Here is a 6,624-nt window from a genome sequence, read left to right as displayed (position 1 = left end):
AAGTGACCTGTTGTTTTGCATTTGTTCACAAGTTGTTTCATTTGTATATGTTTGCTCTCCTGGAGCCCATTGTGAGCCGCCCCCCCCGCCCCCCCCCCCGCCCCCGCCGGGTATGGGATCTTGGCTTTTCTTCCTGTTCTTGCTCTTCCAGAGCCCAGTAACAGTGCTTTGCACACAGCAAGGACACAGCCAGTGTGGATGAAATGGTTGAATTGGCAGAATCCAGGAGAGACTTGAATCATCAGCTAGCCCTGCTATCTATTGGTAGCCAGAAAGATATTCTGTATTTTATTCTAAAACCAAAGGTTTTATCTTTGGCAGGCGGCCCCCACCATTTAACTGTTTTATAATTAAGAAATGAACTGCTATTTTGCCACATATTTTAAAACAAGTCTACTTTTTATATTGAGTGCCTTTTTCTGCACCACAAATTACCACAAACTTAATGGCTTAAAACAACACACATTTACTATCTCACCGTTTTTGTGGGTCAGAAGTCTAGGCATACCTAAGCTGAATCCTCTGCTTAGGGTCTTACCAGGTTACAGTCAGGAACAGGTCCCAGCCAGACCGTGTAGGCATGTGGAGACTTAACTGGGGAAGAATCTGCTTCCAAGCAGCTCATGCAGGTGGTTGTCAAAGTTCATTCCCTTTGGGATGTGAGGACAGAAGGTCCCCTGGCTTTATGTCGGCTACTCTCAGCTCCTAGGGGCTGCTCATAGTTTCTTGCTCTGTAAGTAGCCCAAAATGGCTACTTACTTCTTCAAGCTAGTAAGGAGTATCTAAAGCCCAACTGCTGACAGAATGAAGTCTTCTACAATGAAACCTAATCACAGGCGCAACCTCCCATCACTTTGGCCCCTTGTATTATTCAGAAACAAGTCACAGGCTCCACCCACACTCAGGGTGAAGGGATTATATAAGAAGGTGGCTACTCGGAGGAGGGCATCATGGGGAACTTTATGATTTATTTATCAGCCACACTTGTGATTTATTTTAAATTATATACCAGAAATTTATACTGTCCTAGATTAGACAGAATTTCATGATTATTTTATGTTTTTAAAATAACTAACATGAGTATTTGACTTACTGTAGCTGAACTCACTGCTAAAGCACATGCTTAGCTGGTTGTCTAAAAGAGCTCCATTTCAGTGACTTGTCAGGGAACATTTCCTAGGAATTGCTGGTGCCAAAACCCAAAACTCAGTTGTTGGTAACATATTTATGGAGAATGGCCTATAAGTTATGTCATCTATCCATTCCTAAAGAAATGCTAAAACCTCTCTGTAAGCCAGACCTTGGTAGAGCTGGTTACCCGGCTCCCATCTCTCTGGCTCCCTGTAGAAGTGCTTTGACCTGAAGTCATCAGCGTACAGCGAGTGATCCTATAGGAAACAGCGCTATGAAGCGTGTTGCTTGTGGATCATGTAATGTAATGTCTGGTCTCAGTACCAGGAATACCTGTGCTTCTCTTGTTTGGCTTATTTCCTGGAGGCACCATGTCGCTGCTTTTCTTCCTTCACACGGGCTGATTTTATGCAAGTGTTCCGTACTTTCAGTAGATGTTTTGTGTATTAACTTTACTCCTAACCCTGTTTTTACCTTTATACCATTTTTTTAATATAAATTTATTTATTTAATTTATTTATTTTTGGCTGCATTGGGTCTTCGTTGCTGCGGGCGGGCTTTCTCTAGTTGTGGCGAGCGGGGGCTACTCTTCGTTGTGGTGCTCCGGCTTCTCATTGTGGTGGCTTCTCTTGTTGCGGAGCATGGGCTCTAGGCATGCGGGCTTCAGTAGTTGTGGTGTGAGGGCTCAGTAGTTGTGGTGCATGGGCTTGGTTGCTCTGCCACATGTGGGATCTTCCCGGACCAGGGCTCGAACCCGTGTCTCCTGCATTGGTAGGTGATTCTTAACCACTGCGCCACCAGGGAAGCCCTCTACCATTTTTTTCACCTTGCCTTGATTTCCTGACCTTTTACCTTCTTATTTACACTTTTAATTTTATCATGAAATAAAATAAATAAAAATATATCGTATCATATAATAAGCTACCTTAGATCCTTTTGGTAGCAAGGTGGAGTATAAATAACTTGTTTGAATGCTACGGGAGTCTCAAAGTGAGCCTTGTAGCTGTGCCCGTAGAAGTGAAAGCATTTTTCTTGGATGGAAAGGCAGGTGTTGTGCTGAACCATTTGAACCTACTGAAGAGATGGTGTGTTCAGTAGTGACTCAAAGGTAGTTCTTTTGTGGCTGTCACTTGCCTTGGCTCATGGGAATAGCAAACCACATGGCTAGGTGCTGACAATAAGAGTTAGAGAGGAGGCATGAAGTTTGGGTGGTGGTGGAGATTGCTCTTAAAAGGAACTAGAACTGGTACAACACAGGAGGAGGAGGGAAAACAGAGATGGAGGGGCCCTGGGAGGAAGGGTTATTTCATAAGAATCCTGTTTGTCCTCAAGTTCAGCCTTTTTGCGGGGATCATTCTTGGGTTGCTGAGAATCATTCTTGGGTTTCCTCTCTCTTTTTTATTTTAAGTTTTATTTATTTGTTTGTTTGTTTATGCTGTGCCAGGTCTTCGTTGTGGCACACGGGATCTTCGTTGCAGCACATGGGATCTTTAGTTGTGGCGTGCGGACTTCTTTGTTGTGGCACGCGGACTTCTTAGTTGCAGCATGCATGTGGGATCTAGTTCCCCGACAAGGGATCGAACCTGGGCCCCCTGCATTGGGAGCACAGAGTCTTACCCACTGGACCACCAGGGAAGTCCCTTGGGTTCCCTCCCTTAATCATCCCTGTCAAGCCAGGGCTGTGCACAAGCTGTGGCAGAGAGGTTTGCAAAGCTGTGTGCAAGGTCAGTGTGTGGATAGAATTTTTCTGTGGAACCAGATTGGTCCACAAGGGCACTACCCTACGAGTTATCAGCATGTGCCAGAGGGAGAGATGATAGAAACATTTGGCCAGGAGGGAAGCCAAGGCTGAAAGTTTGGATGGACTAGATTATCTGTCCAGCTGAGGGGGTGATTTGAAATTGGAATGGTCAGGGGCCAGTGGATGAAAGAAGTCAGAGTGAGGAACAAGGAATGGAGTGAGGGAGGATGGAGTGCTGAGGAAATGAGTTTGTGCACACTGGACATGTGGCAGATTGGGGCAGGGGCAGCTTGTTAAAGTTCTATACAGGGCTGCACCCTGCATCTTCCTGGGAAAAGGCCAGGTAGAGAATCTCTGGGAATTGGCAGTCGTGGCTTGTTACCATTAAGATGGAGTTAGCCACTGGATTGGTTTCTGACTCTGCCTGACATCTACATTGTCTCCATTTGGCCAAAATGGAGCCGCTAAAAATGCTTTATTCAAATGTCACAATATGCTTTCTTCCAGTAACCATGACCCCAATGAAGAACTATTGAAGCAGTTGTCAAGTGAGTAAAATTGAGAAATAACACATAATTCAAATACAAATAGCACTATTTTCAGGACTAGTACTGGAAAAATCTAAAATAAAAACCTCCTTTCAGCTTTCTTTCCATCCCCGCCCCCAACACTTCTTCCAAGATGGCTTGGTTTTTTATTATTTTTTTCTCTACTGTATTGCTTCCTACAAATCTTGGTTTAATTTTCAGATTTAAGGAGTGATGAGATAATATACAAACTCACTCATTTGTCCTTTTCTTATTAAATTTAAAGGAAGAAGGAAGTGTAACATTAAACACCTGTTATGTGCCAGGAACTTTATATATGCTATCTCCTTAAACCTTGGCAACCCGTGAAGTAGGAATGATATGTTTTACAGATGTGGAAATTGACACTCCATAGTTAGACAGGCTCTATAGCTTGTCCAAGGCCACACAGATATTAAGTGGGGATCCCACAATTCAAATCCAGCACTTTCTGATTTCAGAACCCTTTGGGTTAACCTCTATGTTGATACCTACCTCTTAGAGTTGTTGTCAAGATTAAATAAGATAATACATGTAAGGTACTTAGCAGAGTGGTAAACATAAATAGCTCAATAAAGGGCAACTGCTATAACCAGCATCACCACCACCACTACTGTTCTGCTTTCCAAGTAGTTGAGGTTGACTGGAATACAGGATGTGTGAACAACTCCCTGCAGGACCTATGAATAAGTAAGATAGTTTTAACTGTATTAGTGATGCTCATTTATTGAATGTGAACCATACGTCAGAGTCTTTTCTCAAGTGTTCTGATTTATTCTCTTTTTATCTGACAACATTGTAAAGTTGGTATTTTAAAAATTTTTTATTGAAATATTTACAATATTTACAATATTGTGTTAGTTTCAGATATACAGCAAAGTGATTTAATTATATGTATATATAAATATATTCTTTTTTACATTCTCTTCCATTATGTTATTACAGTATATTGAATATAGCTCCCTGTGCTATACAGTAGGATCTATTTCATATATAGTAGTGTGTATCTGTTAATCCCAAACTCCTAATTTATCCCTCCCCCTCTTTCCCCTTTGGTAACCACAAGTTTGTTTTCTATGTCTATGAGTACATTTCTGTTTTGTAAATAAGTTCATTTGTATCGTTTTTTTAGATCCCATGCGTAAGTGATATCACATGATTTTTGTCTTTGTCTGCCTTACTTCACTTAGTATGATAATCTCTAGGTCCATCCATGTTGCTGCAAATGGCATTATTTCATTCCTTTTTATGACTGAGTAATATTCCATTGTGTATATATACCACATCTTCTTTATCCATTCATCTGTTGATGGACACTTAGGTTGCTTCCATGTCTTGGCTATTATAAATAGTGCTGCTATGAACATTGGGGTGCATGTATTTTTTCAAATTATGGTTTTCCCTGGATATATGCCCAGGAGTGGGATTGTAGGATCATATGGTAGCTCTATTTTTAGTTTTTTTAAGGAACCTCCATACTGTTCTCCATGGTGGCTGTATAAAGTTGGTATTTTTGCTCTCCCCAATTTACAGATGAGACTGAGCCTCAGAGAGATGAGGTAACTTGTTTAAAGTCACAGTTAGGACATAGCAGAAGTAGAAACTTGCATCTAGTTTTGGATGATTTCCAAAACCTAAGCTTTTGGCACTCCACCTTTTTGCCTCCCTGTAAGACCAAATTCCTGCGGTTATTTCTGTACCTCACCCACATGCTGTACTGTAGAAATAATACTCTCCATGCACTAGGCCATAATTTAAATGGATCCATCCAGAGTTCCTGCTAAAGAGTTTTGGCTGCGACCACAAATCTCCAAGGACCGTAGTAACTTTTATTGAAACTGATTTGTTCAGTTTTTCCATAGAGTGGCATAATCAATTGGAGGAAATCTGGGGTTATTAAATGCTCTAAGTCTTTGTCAACCACCAGTTCTGATCTCTGGCTGCAAAATGGGATCAGAAGTTGCTTCCGAATTTAATGTAGACACAGCTCTCAAGAGCATGCTCAGAGTTCAAAGGGGGATACATCAAAGTGTGATCCTGAGAAATTCCCACATTACACTTTCATGATCTAGATAACTCAGAGTCCTGAACAGTGAGGCCTGTAAAAGGGAAGCAGTTATAATCAACTCATAAAGAAGAGTTTTTGAATAGAAACAGTTGATAACTATAGTTACTTTTCTTCACCAAAGTGTATGGAATGGGAATGATGGTTAAATATACAAAGAATACTAAAATCAATGAAAGTACCCTGTATTTGGAGGTTGAAAAAACAATTACTGAAAATGATATTGGAACAACTGAGTTACTGAGAAGAAAAAATGGTGCTGGGTTTATCCTCCCAAATTCGCTTAGCCATCCACAAAATAAGCCGCATGCTGCAATATACCTGGGAAATAATTATTGCTGTTAAATGGCCTCCTGGTTAGCAAGATAAACCAGTGTACTTGGAAGGTGAAAGCCCAAAGAGTGGGCCTGCACAGCTGGGCAAGGGAATCTCATGCCAAGGATGCTCTCCAGAGGCTTCGCTGGCAGAATTTAATCTCATCCTTTTTACTTCTCTCTGGGTCTTGCCTCGCTCAGGGAGACAAAGCCTCCAGCATTCTGTCTCTGTTGGTGTCCCCTAGAATACTCTCCTGCGTTTCTCCAAGAGAAGCAGCCATAAGAAACGATGGAGGAATGTCTTAGAAGTCATTGCACTGGTTTTTAGAGGTGAGTTTATGTTACAGGGGCAAAACAGTAGGTCACAGAATTGTTCCAACCCCATATATCAAACTCTGCAGGGAAACCATATTATTTTCTTCTGTTCAGTAAACCGCTGAGCATTCTTTCTGCCCAAAGACAGCTCTGATTGTCAGCCTCTGCCTTCTCCAGCCTCCAGCCCATGGACTCAGCCTCAGTCCACCATGAGGCAGAAAGGATATGAAGTCGTCCCATCCCTACCATCAGGTGAGGTCTGGACCTACTTTTGTTACCAGGCTTATATCCACTATGCCTGAGGTGAACCCATCCAACCAGGCCATGTGACTGGGCTGTTGCCTCATTTCCCTCCACCTGGCCCACCAGTTCTCCATGCTCCTCTAAACCATCTTCTACCAGTCTGTAGTCCTTTACCCACTCTTTCCCCGGAACCTGGCCCTGGCCCTTATAATCTCAGGTGCTCACAGTTTCTACTTCTGAGGTGCTGAT

This window comes from Grampus griseus, assembly GCF_964374135.1.
Source record: "Grampus griseus genome assembly, chromosome: X".
In the NCBI taxonomy this organism is placed as follows: Eukaryota; Metazoa; Chordata; class Mammalia; order Artiodactyla; family Delphinidae; genus Grampus; species Grampus griseus.
This window is presented reverse-complemented; position numbering follows the sequence as displayed.